Consider the following 16669-nt stretch of genomic DNA (forward strand, 5'->3'; position numbering starts at 1 on the left):
ATGAAATTCAATTTCATAATATATTATAATATTATATATATTAATTAAATTCGTTTTTAACCAAAATAACCGAAAACCGAACCGAAAATTTTGGTTTGGTTATTTTGGCTTTGGTTCAATTTTCATTTTTTTTTATTTTGGTTTATTCGGTTCGTTTTTAACCAAATAAAGCGAATGATCACCCCTAGTTGGTCAGGTTAAAGATCAGGTTGGGTTAGGATTAGGGTTGGGGGTTTAGAACTTAGGGTTGGGCCCTAATTGACTCTTTCGAAGGAGATGAAGCAATAGTGCCAGCCTCAACTGCAAACTTTGAAGGTTCCTCTTAAGTATTCTTTCACTTATTTTGCCCAGAAACATTTCTGTGAGCATTAATGAACATGTGTGGTGTTGCTACAAGGTTTTGAGTATGAAACTGCCAATGTCAATGCTATCACCATAGATACTCCTGATACAAAGTTTTCCATGAGGTTTGTGAGATCTAGATCCAACACTACTTCTTGACTAAAAATGGACCCATTGCCATATACAAACAAAACGTTTAATCCACATGAGAATGTTCTGACCCCTAACTTTTTCAAAAGAGCAGCCTCGAAGGATCCAATTTGTCTCCCTTCTTTACCAGCTCAACAAGTGTGACAACCTCAATAGTACTAATCTTGGTGGGAAAGGTTGAGAACCTAGAAGAAGGAAATCTGACATGGATCCAAAAATTCTTGTTGTTGGTCTTCTCGGTATGAAGCCAAACCGACCTCTTCATCATGGTATTCGTTCCCATAAAGACAATGGAATCACCACGAAGTCCCTTACAGATGTACATATCAAGAAGCTGGCAGAGCTTCTGATTGTATGAGGTCTTATTGTCAGTCTTTGAAGGCTTAACCGCCATTGCACAATCTTTTGAGTTTTGGACTTAGTTTGGAATTACTACAAATGCAAATGCAAAGATGTAGAGTACAAAACCTTATATTTTGTATTATTTTTCATGTATTTGCACTGTATATATTTGTATTTGTACTCTTTCTAAATTGAGCCTTAGAGACAAATAGAAGAAAACCCTAGAATTGATGGAGGACCAAGACGATGCTAGAGCTCACCAACGCATACGAACAAAAAGGGATATAAAAAGTCTAGCATAACAACCAAAGAGAAAATAGAAATTAGAAAAAAAATCTAGGATAGGGAAATAAAAAAGCAAAGTTCAAAGAAGACACAAACCTGAGAATTGTATTTGAGCCGTAGGTGGACTTCAATATTGAAAACGAAATAATCTCCCAAGGAAGCCCTAGATTTTTCAATCAATAGTGTTGGGAGGGAGAAGGAGAGAGGTGAAAGAGTTTTGGAGACGAATAATGGTGGTACGTATTTATTTTTATATTTATAAATAAAATATACAATTTAAATATGCCTGTAGTGGTGTAATATGAACAGATGCTAATTGAGAAGGGAAAATGTTGAATATTGTGGCGGTTCTTGCAATGGTTCTCAACAACCACTGTTGGAAATGACTATATTGTAATAGTTATATGAAACAATATTATAAAAATGCCACTATAAACGTAATAGTTATATGAATTTCAAGTTATCTATTTGGTCATAATAGTTAACTACTTCATGAAGAAAAATCAACTTTTAACCATTTGAAGGCTTAATGGTTCTTTCTTTTTCCAATAAGCCTTTAACATCATTGGAATCAAGCCTTGAATGTTTCTTAAAGTAGATTGATCTTCTCCCAATGACTCAAACGGTCATATGCTTTATAGCTTCGATTCATATTATTTATGTATGAGCTTGAGCAAAAGATTGTGAGGAATTGCATTGAAAGTAAATTTCTAAATAAAAAGAGAGTAAAAAATAGTGAAGAGATTTTGAGTTAAAAGAGCTTCATCTTTGTGAGAAAAGTGGAATAGTTATTTGTGCTATATTGAATTTCACTAAGAAACTTGTTCAAGTGTAATAGCCCATATCGTGTTGTGCATTCTCTTACATCTAGACTGTTTAATTTGTATTTTGCATATCAGCCTTGTAAAGGCATTATTGTAATTATCATTTGTATTCTACATCGATATACTTGTTGTACTAGTAAATATGCATGTGCATTGCACGTGGTAATTTATAAACATTAATAATTTCAATATTTACCCTTATTAAAACTACTTAAAAAGGATAAGTAATAAAATCATGGCATGTTGGTGTATTTTGATTTTATATTTCATATTCACCATTAATAAAAATACTTCTTATTTATCATATTTATTTTTTTAATATGATAAATATATGACATTAGAGATGTCCATAAATTTTTGTATTTTGTATATTTTTTATTTTTATCTAGTTTTTGAGTTTTTATTATATAATATGAGACAACGTGTTGGACTATTTGACTTGAAAAAAAAACTATCTCATTTTTGGGTAACTTTAAAATTTTCACATTTACTTAATTAATTCTAGAAATAATTCTTGTTTATCACACTTGTTTTTGTTTCATATGATAGTTTATAATGTCTTAGATATCTAAACAATTTCTATAAATTTTATGTATTTTTTTTATTTTTTTGTATCTCTACCTATTTTTTTTTTAATTTTATTATTTAATTATGATATCATTGGTTAATCACTTACCCAAACAATTGGACCATTATGATGCAAGTCAAGTAGGTTGTTGAATTTAAGCTAAACTCAGGCCCAACCCTATGCATTGGACCTTAGGCTTCAAACCAAAGTCAAGCCTAATTTATTTATCTTGGGCCCAACCTCCAACCTGCATTGAAATTGTATATGCATGCATGTATGCAAAATTTGACATAAAATGTATGTGTATAATTGTATATACATGCATGTATGCAAATATGTGCTATATATGTATATATGATTATATGTATATAATCAGGCTTAACTTTAGTTACCTAAGGGATGGGGTTGGGCCAAACTCAAAAAATAAAAAAGCCCAAACTTTTGAACTTAATCCTAGGCCCAAGTCGAGGATCGAAAATCGAAGCTAGCCTATTTAAAATTATGAGTTATGTTGATTCGAGCTTGAGTTAAGCCCACTTAATTTGTCTCCCTTAGGACCGTTGACCATTAATTAGATGCAAAAACAATTTTATTATTAATAAAATTAACTCTTATCTATCACACTTATTTCTATTTAATATGCTGAATACATAATATTAAAGATACACTCAAATGTTTTTTCTTACAAAATTTCTATTTTTTAATAATTTTTGTACTTCTATATTTTTAAATTTTTATTATGTATTTATGATATCATGGGTTAATCCATTTGACCTAAAATATTGAACCATTAACCACCACTTGAATAGGAAATAGTTTCATTTTTGGCTTTGTTTTAAATCTTGTGTTTCGTTTCCATCAAATAAAAGTACTTTTATTTAGTATGCTTAATGTTGTTTGATATGATAAATAGATAATACTAGAGATATGCTTAAATTTTTTCATATTTTTTATAATTATTCTAATATTTATATTTATATTTTAAATTTTTATTATTTATTTGTGAGAACATTGGTTAACCCATTTGACGCTAATAGTTGAACTATTTACTTGCCACTCAGACAAAATGGTGGTTTATTTAATTATTTTTCTTGTTGGTTTTGAACATAGGTTTTACATTATTAAGAATATTAGATATAGATTTACTTTGTAGAATTTATTTGTGAGAAACAAAAATACTTTAAATGAAGTATCTAAGGAGAGAGGATGAGAGTTAATACCTTAATTAGAGGAAATTTAATGATGTGAAAAATAATAGTAATTTACTTGCCACTACAAAGTAATTTTTTAATAATTTTTGTAATATTTATATTTATATTTTAAATTTTTATTATTTAATTGAGAAAACATTGGTTAACCCATTTGACGCCAATAGTTGAACTATTTACTTGCCACTCAGACAAAAGGGTGGTTTATTTAATTATTTTTCTTGTTGGTTTTGAATATAGGTTTTACATTATTAAGAATATTAGATATAGATTTACTTTATAGAATTTATTGGTGAGAAACAAAAATACTTCAAATGAAGTATCTAAGGAGAGAGGATGAGAGTTAATACCTTAATGACAGAAAATTTAATGATGTGGAAAGTAATAGTAATTAACATTACATTTTCTGCATACATAGTTAAGGAGGGATTAAATTCATAAATAGAGGTGTTTTAGTCAAGAAATTTACAAAATGCTCATTTATTTAATGTGCCTTAAATATAAGATTTAATGAAAGTAAATGGGTGTTAATACCTTAAATATAGGACTTAATGATGATGAATATAATGAATTTAATAAAAGTAGTAGTTCAAATTATATTTTTGTCCTCATAAATATGTTGGAAGGGTTAGAAATCAGGTTTGACATGGCCAAATCTGGTTTGTGGCTGGCCGAATTTTTAAAAATTTTCTAAGTCGACCCGGGATTAGATTTCCCAATGATTTTGAAATTTGAAATTTTGGTATTGATCTTGCACTGAACCGGAGCAAATTTGAAACCCAAATTAAAACTGATCATACTTGATACGAAGACCACAATGTGCAGCTCCTAGAGTACTAGTTCATGCCCAATATTAGTCCCGAAATCAGTCTCCAACTGAAGATGGTGCAGTGTGTATGTGAAGTCAATTTAGCCACACCGTTTCATCAAAACTGGTCTCCAACTTGCTTGTATCGATGTGGCTTAGGTATGTGAACCTGATATGCTCTGGTGTTTTTCTTGCAAAATCATAATAGGGGACTGGTAGAAATTAGCCCCTATCAAAGCTAAGTCAAACTAGGATTTCTAGAAGGCAAGGGAGAAGAGAAGAGAACAATAGAGTAGAGAGAATTAGCTGAATTGAACTCTCCCCTCATTCTCCTTTATATAGAGCACTCTCCTGATCTAATTGGGAGTTGATCCAAATCAAAGTTGGATAGGGAGTTTATCTTTAATTGATAGGCATTATCTTCCTAAGGGGATAAGTGTTTCATACCAAGATCTACGCTCATTTTCAACTCAAGTCACATGACAAGATCACTTAACTAATCATATTAGTAAAGGGCCTTAGGCCCATTTTCTCTAATGGTTCACGTCCCAAGGTGTTGCATAGTCACCTTGGGCATGAATATTATATGGCATGAGACCCACAAAGGTCTTACACAAGTCCATAAGAGTTTGGCCCTACCTCTGGAAGAGGTTAGAACGAATTCACTGTTTAGGACAATGAACCCCTAACCCAATCATCTTGGGCTCAATTTGGGCATAACATTTACACCTAAATGATCATTGGATTCAGCCACCCTATGAAAACCCAAGGATAATGGGCTTATGCAAGATAAATCCCATCAGGTAATCAACCTTATAATGGTCTCTTACTCCTAGCCCCTTTGCCCATAATCATTAGAACACTACCCACAATGAATAACCTCTTCCCTAACTAGAAAATATAGTGTACGTTACACCCTCTATGGGATTAAAAACTTTTGCAATTTTTTTTTCCATAAAATAGCAATACAGCATATAAATATATTTTACAAATCAGATTTCAAATGTAGTTGAAATCCATTGCCGACAGGTTAAATTTCCATCAGAGAGAGTCTAAACCCTAATATTCACTTTGTCTAACAAAGTGATTTCTCAAAGGGTCTCATCAAAGAGTCTTATACCTGGATAGACTTAGTGTTAAACCTCACCAAGAATTCTAATAGGGTCTTATCCCTCTTCTGCTTCACCACCATTAAAGTGGTGGTTGTCCTCTGAAGTGTCGTGTAGAATCATGAGAGCCTTGAATTGGGTTGTTTTGAAACTAGTCAAGGCAACCTTGTCCATTTTTTCCTTGGTGAAGACTGGTTCCATAGTCAGCCAAGCCTCGGGAGGGGTGGCTCCTCTCGATGGTGTTGAGCCATTGACACATATCCTAGAGGTGGGACCCAACCCCATCATTAATTCTTGTGGCTCAATTTTGGGGACTAGTTGCCTCTCATGCCCCTAGTTGAGATTGATTCTACACGAGAACACTAAGGCTTGACTTGGGCTTTGACACGGTCCTTGGTAGGGATCCGAGATTGGAGTGCTGAGGGTTTTGGCCTTTTGGGTGTTTTGTGCTTGATTCTGCTAAGAATCCATAGTGTAATGAGGAAAAGGAGGTTGGTCATTCTTGTTCTAGACAATGACCTGTGTGCTTTGTCATCTTATCCCTTTTGTTCTAGCACGAGTCGATTAACTGGTTAAGGTTTTGATGGTGCGTGATCTGGATGCTCCTAGTTGTAAGGAAGATCGAACGTCTATCGTCGAGTAGGTCACTCGAACTACAAAGAAAAGGAGGAATTAGAGAATCCAGGGTGGCTAACCCGATGGGGTCGTTCCGATGCTTAAGTCAGTAATAGTAATATGCGAGCTGAGAGTTTGAGAAGTAGGAGAGCTAGAATGCACTTAATCGTGCGAACCTGGGTCTTGGGGGGGTTGATATCCTTATATAGTTGAGCTGCCGTGGAAATCACGAAACGGCTTTGGGATCCTCGGCTCATGTGGATGGGATCCGTTCCGCTTTAGAAGGAGAGCAATGTACTAGTCAATGAAGTCTATCATTACCGCCCGATCGGGGTAGGGAGAGGATAAGGCCTACTGGTACACGGTGTGATCCCGAGAGATTCGAAGTCCACTAAGAAGCTTTTAGAGTCAATTATGTGTCACTTCTGAAGTGACCTTGGTGCCGAGGTGCCCGAACACCCCGGCTCCTGAACTACTGACAAGGCTCTCCTTGCTGAGTTGTCATCCCGCTGGTAGGTCATGTCCACGTGTCCTTTACTTACTAGGTTGGGCCAAATCACCCCTCATCAATTTGCCCACTCCTCATGCCAGGGGTCCTAACCCGGTACGGGGAGTTCATAACGAGGCCAGTTGGATTTGGCACGATGTCTAGGTGGTGTCGAGGTTCTTTGGTCGGACCTGCACGACCACTTGGCTTGACCAGGAGATGACCCAGATCACGTATCAGGTACGTGTGAACATCACATTGTTTATAAACTCCACGGATGTCACAGCGTGCGCTCAACTAATTTCAACCTCGAGTGGCATGCAACTGGTTTTCATAGAAGCCATTGGATCATGCAGATCTTGGCCATTGAACCTTGGATATGGTGGCTATAAATAAGGGCCGAAGGGCCCATTTTCCTTGCCACAAACCGCGTGATTGAATTTCTTGAGATCGTCGTCCAAGTCTCCTAGCTCGGTGTCCACTATCCCCGTGTCTGAGGTCGTCTTGCTTTCTTCGGTCTTCTTGGTGAGTTCAATTTCCTTTGTTTCCAATTTCGTTGTCCTATTCCATTAGCTTAACATGTCTAGTGTTAGTTTAGATAGCCTTTTAGATGGGAGTGGCGAGTCCGCTAGGGCCGAGGTAGGCACCTTGGTGCAAGTTGCGGAGTCTCATCCTACGGAGGTGGGTACCTCAGTGCAGGATGTGGACTCCAACCCATCCGAGGCGAACCCACCTCATCAAGAACGTGAGGCTTCTAACAGGTTGGCCTCCACTTCGTGTTGGGGTCGGTTGCTGGACAGCTTCAGCCCGTCTTCAATGACAGCGGAGGGGCTCTTATCCCTGGTAGCTTGGTATAGGCTGCCAAATAACCTAGTGTATAGCATTCCCTTGGGCAATTTTCCTTGGGATCACAGCCATGATGAGACCGTGGTCTTCGAGGAGCAGATCATAGCTGGACTGCGTTTCCCACTTCATCCCTTCATAGTCGAGATCGTCAAATTCTTCGATATCGCCATAGACCAACTCTATCCCAACTCGATTCATAATATTGTAGGTACCATCTCCTTTTTCCATGATTATAACTGACCCTTAGACCTCAACACCTTTTCCTTGATCTTATCCATAAAGAAAAGTTTAGCATGTGTTCTCCCTGAGCATAGGTGAAGCTATTATATGTCTCCTTGCCCCAAGTACAAACTATTGCATGAGCTCCCAAACAAAGTCTCAGCCTAGAAGAGTTGCTTTTTTGTAGTTCATAACACTACGAAATGGTCGTTTCCAACTCATTGGAGGCATGCCATCCAGGACCCCAGCGTTAGATTGGACCAAAAGACATGGGAGGAAGTCTGATCTTGGGCGAAGCTTGGGCTGAAGTTCGAGAACTTCGTGACTGAAGAAAAGCTCATACAAGCCGGGCTAAATCCTCCTGGTAGTTTGTCATCATAATTGTTGTACTTGCTTTCTTCGTCTTGTTTTATTTCAATCTTGTGAATTACCCTATTCGTCACCTTTTGCAGATTCCATGGCTGACATCCCTGCTGATGAGCTTTTTGGGAGCATGAAGAAGGGGAAAAAGAAGAGGGCCTCCAAAAAGGCTTGCCTCCACGAAGCACCACTACTCTAGCATCAGCACCGCCGTCCCCGACCATCCTTCGGTTGCCAAGTAGCCACCCGTCATCGACTTGGTCAAGGAGGACCAACGTAAAACTTCTCCACCCACTTGCCCAAGGAGACCATGTCTTTTGACCCTCAGCACACTCAGGTGGCCACCCCCTTGAGTGGTGACATCTCATCTCGGAGTATCTTGACTCTGAAGTTCAGTCTCCTCAAGAGCAAGGACGCGCTCTTTGCCGAGAAGGTTAATCATTGGGCTAATCTACTGGTAGCTCAGCTTAGGGCCAGAGCAGCAACTCATTGCATGGTGGTACGTACCTGACCTTTGGACTATATTCTTCATAACTTTTTCTCCGTACTTAGATTTTGTTTCTTCTCTTGGCAGGTGAACTCTACGATCCATGCCTTGGCCTACTAGTCTGAGGTGAACCTGAAGTGAGCTCTGGAAGCCGAGGAGTCCTCACAAAATGCTCACTCCAAACTGAACCTAGCTCGCAACGAAATCAATAAGCAGCAAAAGAACGCGTGAGCTAAGAAGGAATTGTTGATTCTGCTGATGGTGGAGAAGGAGTTGGAGGAGCGCAAAGAGACTCTCAAAAGAGAGAACGAAAACCTCGAGGCACTGGTGAAGGAGCAGACTAACATTCTGCTCGGGGCAATAGAGGAGGCCAAGGTCAAGGCCGTTGAGGAGTACAAGTCTTCGGTGGAGCAGCATGATTTGTTGGTCAAAGTCAGAACAATGGGCTACCGTAAAGGCTTCAAGTTCAACAAATGGTTGACCCGACGTGAATTCCCCCATCTCGACCTTAGTGTCGTCATGACGTCAAAGATCACAAAGGAGATGGCTGCTGAGGTTGCTAATGACCTGGGCTCCGAAGAGGAGACCGACGATGACCTTCTCGTGACGGGACAGCGAAGGAGAGAAATGGAGGTGGTGCTGCCGAGGATCATTTAGAGACCGACCAGCTTGCTGATGCTTCCGTTGGGGATGAGGAACCCCGAGTTGACTGATGTAACTTGTCTCTTTTCTTGGACCCCCCTGTATATACTCAATTTCCCAAGCCTCCGAGCTCGGTCATATAGTTGTAGTTTCTTGTTCTTGTTCTTTTTTTTTGCTATGTACTCGAAGTGCCTCATTAATGAAATAAAATAGTTCAAAAATTTCTTGCATGCAAAATATTTCTAAGTATAGATTACTCCCATGCTGACGAGCTAGACTCGAATAGGAATAATCCAACGTCGTTGTACGTCGGGGTGAACAGACACTAGAGGCTATATACCCAACCTATCTGTGCCCGGGCTACTTTTGCCCTTACCTATGCCAAAGCAACTAGGGTTTTCGGTTGCCCATGCCTTAGTGGCTAGGTCTTAGTAAGCTCATGCCGAAGAGGCGACTGGGTCTTAGGTTGCCTATGCCGAAAAGGCGACTAGGACTTCTCTGCCCATGCCGAAGAGGCGACTGAGTCTTATATTATGCCGTGGTCTCCTATCAGCTCGGCACCATAATCCTTAGGCATCTGGGAGTGACTCAGGGTCCTCTCTTTAGTTCATCGTCCTTAAGATCAGCTCGGTGATCTTGTGGACTTGGTAATTTTTCAGTTGCATTAGAGTTTTACAGATAGCATCTCCTTAGGTTGTCAACGTTCTAAGCTTGGGGTATTTATTTTTCTTCCATGGTCTCGAGCTCGTAAGTCCGTTCTCCAAACACCCATCTCACCCGATATGGACCTTCCCAATTCGGACCGCGGTTACCCATGCTGGGCTCAGGTACCATTATCTTACGGAGGACCAGGTGGCTGACTCGGAATAGTCCTTTCCAAATCTGGGCATTATAATACCGAGCTACTTGCTGTTGGCAAGCCGTAGTTCAAATGTAGGCCAAGTCGAATACTTCTTCAACCAGGTATAAGTTGGTCCGTAGCTCATCATTGTTCGGAGCAACGTCGGTACTTCAATCTCTGCTAGAATCATAGCTTCCATCCTAAATGTGAGGTTGAAGGGTGTTTTGTCGGTCAGAATCTTGATGGTAGTTTAGTAGGCCCAAATGATACTGGGCAACTTGCCCACCCACAACCCTTTAGCCGGCGCAAGGCAAGCTTTCAGTCTGCGGAGAATAGCCTCGTTCATCACTTCGGCCTATCCGTTAGCTTGTGGGTGTGCTACCGAAGTGAAATTTTGCTAAATCCCCATCTCGACACACTATTTCTAGAATTTAATGTCCACAAATTGCTTCCCATTATCCAATATCAAAACTCTGGGCAATCCGAAATGACACACAATGTTTTTCCAAAAGAAATTTTGCACATTCTGGGTCGTTATACTTACCAACGGTTCGCCCTCCACCCACTTCGTGAAGTAGTCCACTGCCACGACCCGGAACTTCCTTTGCCCAGTTATTGGAGAAAATGGACCAAGGATATCAATTTCCCACTATGCGAAGGGCCATGTGCTAGTCAGGTACTTCAGGTCGGCGTCAGGCTGATGGAGGATGTTGGCATGCCTCTGACATCTATCACATTTCTTGATGAGCTCGAGTGCGTCTGCCTTCATAGTAGGTCAATAGTAGCCCTGCCTTAATGCCTTTTGGGTGAAAGCTTTGCCTCACAAGTGTCCTCTACATAATCTTTCATGGATGTCACGAAGTATGAACTTGGCTTCTGAGGGTCACAAGCAACGTAGGTAGGGGAGTGTGAAGGACCTCATGTACAACTGTCTATCTATAAGGACGTACCGAGTTGATTGACGCTCTACCCTTCGAGCTGTATTGCATTCTGCAGGTAGGGTCCCGTGGAGCAGATAATCGATGAGCTGGTCAATCCAGTTCGGTTCTGCTTCCATTGGACTGACCTGCCTTAAAAAAGGGTAGGCACTGACCTGCCGATTTAGACATGAATCGGATTAGGGCAGCTACCCGGTCAGTTAGCCGTTGGACTTCCTTGATTTTTTGGGGTGGTCGCATATCTAAAATAGCCTTAATTTTATCGGGATTAGCTTCGGTGCCACATCGGTTCACTATGTAACTGAGGAACTTGTCCAACGTGACTCCGAAGACACATTTGTTTGGTTTAACTTCATATTATACCTCCTTAAAATTTGAAAAATAGCATTTAAATCATCAATTAAAGATCTAGAAAACTGGGTCTTCACGACCATGCCATCAATGTAACACTCCACTTTATTGCCAATCAAAGGCTCAAAAAATTTTGTTTACAAGTTGCTGGAAAGTTGCTCCAGCGTTTTTCAAAATAAAGGGCATGACTTTATAACAATACAACCCAAGTTCGGTTACAAAAGCAGTCTTATCCTGGTCGGCTAAGTCCATCATAATCTGGTTGTAGCCGGAGTAGGCGTCCATGACACTCAGCAACTCATGCCCTAAGGTCGCGTCTACTAGGCGGTCTATTCTGGGCAAGGGAAGCAATCCTTTGGGTAGGCTCTGCTAGGTCAGTGTAGTCAACGCACATGTGCCACTTGTCGTTGGCCTTCTTCACCAGCTCGGGGTTGGCGACCCAACTCGGGTAATGGACCTCCTTGATGAAGTTTGTGGTGAGCAGCTTCCCGACCTCCACATTGACTACCTTCAACCGCTCCGGGGTGAGGTTGCATTTTCTTTGTCTAACTAGCCTCACTAAAGGGTCCATATCTAATTTGTGAGTTATCACGCTAGGGTTGATTCCAGGCATTTTTGCCATGGACCAGGCGAAAACATCTAAATTATTAAGTAATAAACTTACTAGTTGTGTTTAGAGCTGTTAGGCATCGATATGGAGAGTCTTGGTTGGCTCGGTCTCGGAGACCGATATGGGGACTGTCTCCTCCATTGGGGTTGCTCTCTCCCCGGTGCAGTCTGTTGGTTGCTCCAGTTCGATGTCTTCCGCCAATTTTTCTTTTCCCTTGACGGTAGCCACGTTACACTTACGGGACTCAAGTTGATTGCCTTGTATGACCCCTACTTCGTAATCTGTTGGAAACTTCATCGCTAGATAGTAGGTTGATACTAGTGCACGTAAAGCGTGCATGATGGGCCGACCTATGATCGCGTTGTAGGGGGATAGAGTCGCGACCACAAGGAAGGTATGTTCGAACCGCATGATGTTTGGCCACATGCCCACCTCCACTGGTACCGTGATCCGATCGATAGGCTTGACTTCTTCTCCGTTGAACCCTATTGGGGGGGTATCCATTGGTTTCAAGTCAGTTTGCTACAGTTGTAACTTGTCGAAGGTCCCTTTGAAGAGGATGTCAACCGAACTGCCTGAGTCCACAAAGATCCGCTTCACTTTGAAATCATTGATGATGAGCTATACGACAAGGGCATTGTCGTGAGGGTACTAAATCCCACGAGCATCGTTCTCGATGAAGTAAATGGGTTCTTCTATCCGAGGTTGCTTTGGTGGGTTCTCTGCCTTATGCTCCGGTTCTTGGATTGAAGTCTTCCCTGCTACTGCTATGCACCCTTCTACAACGGATCCACCAGTGATCATGTTGATCACCCCGTGGATCGGTCTTTCTTCTGGTAGTGGCCGAGGTGGCTATTCATTATGTCTGCTAGTCTCTGGGGCATCTTTCTTCCGATCTCCCTGTTGGTCCCCTGCCCTTTCTCCTCGCGCAGAGTATAGGTTTTCAAATACCCACGGTGGATGAGTTCCTCGATCTCGTCATGGAGGTTTCTACAATTCTTCGTGCTGTGACCATGGTCCCGATGAAAGTGGCATAAACATTTGGGTTCTTGGTTGCTGGGTCTCCCCGTAGCTTGGGTTGCCATCTGACAATGGAGGAGTCCTTGATGGCCATTAAGATCTCTCCTTGCTTCAAGTTAAGGGGAGTGTAGCTGGTTCTCTCTACAAGAGGGGTCTTGGAATGCCGACCCGACCTGTAGCTTCGGGAGGGGGACTTACTCCTTGAGCATGACGATTTGCTTCTTCTCCTCGGGGACTTGCTCTTTTTTTTTTTTTTGCTTACTGTTGCCCATTCCTTCTTCTCTCTTCCTCTTTTCACCTTATTGGATTTTCGTCTTCTGATTGATCTCTTCTTCAGTGCTTATGAACTGATCAGCCAGCCTGAGGAACTCGGTGATGTTCTTTGGCTTTTTTTCTAGAACATACCACTTGAATTCCTTGTGGGTAATTCCCTTATGGGTTGCGAAAGGGCATACTACTGAATCAAGGTCTGGTATCTGCAAACAGGTCTCACTGAAGTGCTTGATATAGCTCCGAATTGATTCTTCGTCCCTCTACACCACATTCAGAAGACTCTCCTATGACTTTAGGCACTTCTTACTAGTGATGAAGTGATCCGTGAACATGTTTGCGAACTGTGCCTAGCTTTTGACAGAGCCTAGTGTGAGGTTCTTGTACCAGGTTCAAACTGCGCCCCTGAATGTGGTGGAGAAACCCACGCACATACAAGCTTCGCTGGCACCAGCAAGATGCATCTGGGATGGGTCAAAAGACCCATCATACTTGTCCAATGGTGGTACTTTGAAATCCTTCGGCATCAGGGCCGCTAGAAGCTCGGGTGATAGGGGGATGGCTGGCTCAACAGAGCAAGCGCCGTTCTTGTGGCCACTGAGCTTATCTCTTCTCTTTCTCTGCTTCGTTGTACTGGTTGGTTGGGCTTCATTGGCGGGCTGTTCTTGGCTAAGGAACGACAAGTCTTGCGACGTCGCCACTACTGCTTCTTTTCTGGCCTGGCATTTGTGCTGCTGGCTCCGGTGTTGTCAGGTATTTCTGTTTTGCTCCAAATGACAGGGCGAGGTGGACCGGGGGTCCTCGCCACTTCTTCTTCGTCGAAGACCGGTGTTGGCTATCGCGGGGTGCTGAGGGGTCTCCTCTTGAGCCCGCGCCTCGGGCCTCGAGCTGACGATCTACGTTCTCCTGCTTGGGCTGGCTTAGCTCGGACCTATCCTTTGAGAGGCTGGGGGAGTACGCCGTTCGCCTACTTTGTCCCGAGGTGGTGTTCATCCCCTGGGAGGGACCAGTACCTATGAGGTTCTCTCGCCCTGGGGGAGACTGACGGACGCTCGGATGGGCCCATTGCTGATTTTGGTTCTAGGTCTGTCCTTGATATTGACCTATTGACTGGTTTGGTTGCAATGGTGGGAACTGCTACTAGTATTGCTGTTAGAAATAATACTGTTAGAACTGCTAGAACTGGTGAATCTGTTGCATCTGGATTTGCATCATCCAAACGCTCTGAACGAGATCGTTAAACTGTGAATGCCCGACCCCAGGGGGGATCACGGAGGGCTTTGAGAATGTGGTGTTCACTTGGGGGAACGTGACATTCACCTGTTGGGTGGTCTGCGACAAAGAAAGTGATGGGACCCTCGAAGCTGTCAGGGGGATAGTGAACTGACTGATGGTCACCGAGGAACCTTGAGGGATGGTTGTTTGTTGCTCTTGCCCCCCGGTGACGCTCATGTTGAAACCCTTTCCGGTATTGCTGGAAGATGCCATTGAGAGTGAAATTGAGGTTGAGGTTGAGACTGGGATTGAAATGACCTTTTGATCGCATCCCACAGACGATGTCAGTTGATGGTGCGTGATCTAGATGCTCCTACCTGTAGGGCATCTTGGACGTCTCTCGCCAAGTAGGTCACTCAAATTGCAAAGAAAAGGAGGAATCAAAGAACCCAGGGTGGCTAACCTGGTGGGGTCACTCCGATGCTTAAGTCAATAATAGTAATATGTGAGCTGAGAGTTTGAGAAGTAGGAGAGCTAGAACACACTTAATCGCGCATACCTGGGTTCGGGGGGGTTGATGTTCTTATATAGTTGATCTGTCGTGGGTATCACGAAACAGCTCCGGGATTCTCGGCCCATATGGATGGGATCCGCTCCGCTTTAGAAGGAGAGTAACGTACCAGTCAATGAAGTCTATCGTTACTGCCCGATCTGGATGGGGAGAGGATAAGGCCTATCGTTACACGGCGTGGTCCCGGGAGAATCGGAGTCCACTGAGAAGTTTCTGGAGTCGATTGTGTGTCACTTCGGACTGAAGTGACCTTGGTGTTGAGATGCCCGAACATCTTGGCTCCCAAACTTCTGACAAGGCTCTCCTTGTTGAGTTGTCATCTCACTAGCAGGTCATATCCACGTGTCCTTTACTTACTAGGTTGGGCCAAATCACCTCTCATCAAGTTCTCTAGTGTGGAGGGTGGCAATGAGGTCTTTGACCCAATGTTAGAGTGGGTGGAACTACTTTAAGTGTCAGGTTCATTTGCCGGTTCACAGGGTGGGGATGCATTGTTGCTAGTGTGAAAGCCCTTTGTGGAGTTGTTTCTAGAGTGGTTGGAGTGGCTAGTGGAGTAGTTCATTGGAGGCATTGTCACTGGAAGAGGTTGGACATGTGGATCTAGAGACTTTTTTCCATGCTTCCTATCGACGACACCAATCTGATGCTTTTCGACAAGTAGCAGATGATTTGTTTCTAAATTGAATGAACTATGATGGTTTAGAAGTCAGAAACCCCAAGGTAATTCTTTGGAGAGGTGCACTTCAACGCTCAAGTTAGTAAAGAGAAAGTGGTGATTGACTAGGCCGAGTTGGTCATATATAATTGTATGAGGTGAAAAGCAAGTGAGCAAGTTTGGGAGCTAGAGAGTGCAAGGTTTGAGGGGTGAGTCCCACACATTCCCCGTGAGAAGCTCGGGGACATTAGTGCCGACCTTGGTGAGATGGTGGACTTCGTCTTGTCATTCACCTTGTGTGTCCCCACTTCGTCAGAGGTTGCGCCATTGAACTCGAGTCCGATTTCTGATCAACCCCATGAAACTTGAAGATTGCACTAAAATATGCATGAATCATTTAAATTTGATGTTTCAAAATTTCTATCTCAATGCTTCAAAATCTTATAGGCGGATTGATTTCAGTTGGTGAGATAGATCAGTCAACTACTACCATCCCAAGAGAATGACTCGGGTTATCAAATCACTAGAATTGGTTAACCCCAGAAAGATGGGTGTGCATGATGGAAAGGATCTAAACTATTGCAATTATATCCATTGAAATACATGATTCACAACATACATTTAATCTTCTTGAGTATGTCCCAAGGGCTCTCCTCATCAAAAGAGCTTGACCTTGGAAAGAGTGTTAAATTTGAGTAATCCTTTTCTATCCATGAATCTTGAGAATGAAAATTAGAGTTCATTGTTAAGGAATAATCTTTAATTCTTGGTATTGACATGCTACTTGAAATTGTTAGGGGGAAGAGGACTATGAAAGAAAGATCATTATTTTTCATGGGTTGGGGGTCATTTCCATGCTTTGGAGCTGTAGTTTTAGAAGTAGCAATTTACAATGGGACATTAATG

The 16669-nt window shown here is 42.0% G+C and overlaps 1 pseudogene; it reads right to left on the bottom strand.

The window, feature by feature from the left end:
* Window positions 1-334: 334 nt before the first annotated feature.
* LOC148848477 (large ribosomal subunit protein uL10z pseudogene) lies at window positions 335-886 on the bottom strand (annotated as a pseudogene).
* Window positions 887-16669: the final 15783 nt, after the last annotated feature.

The sequence above is a fragment of the Nelumbo lutea genome, chromosome 6, assembly GCF_056320005.1.
Source record: "Nelumbo lutea isolate HS-2025 chromosome 6, American lotus-T2T, whole genome shotgun sequence".
In the NCBI taxonomy this organism is placed as follows: domain Eukaryota; kingdom Viridiplantae; phylum Streptophyta; class Magnoliopsida; order Proteales; family Nelumbonaceae; genus Nelumbo; species Nelumbo lutea.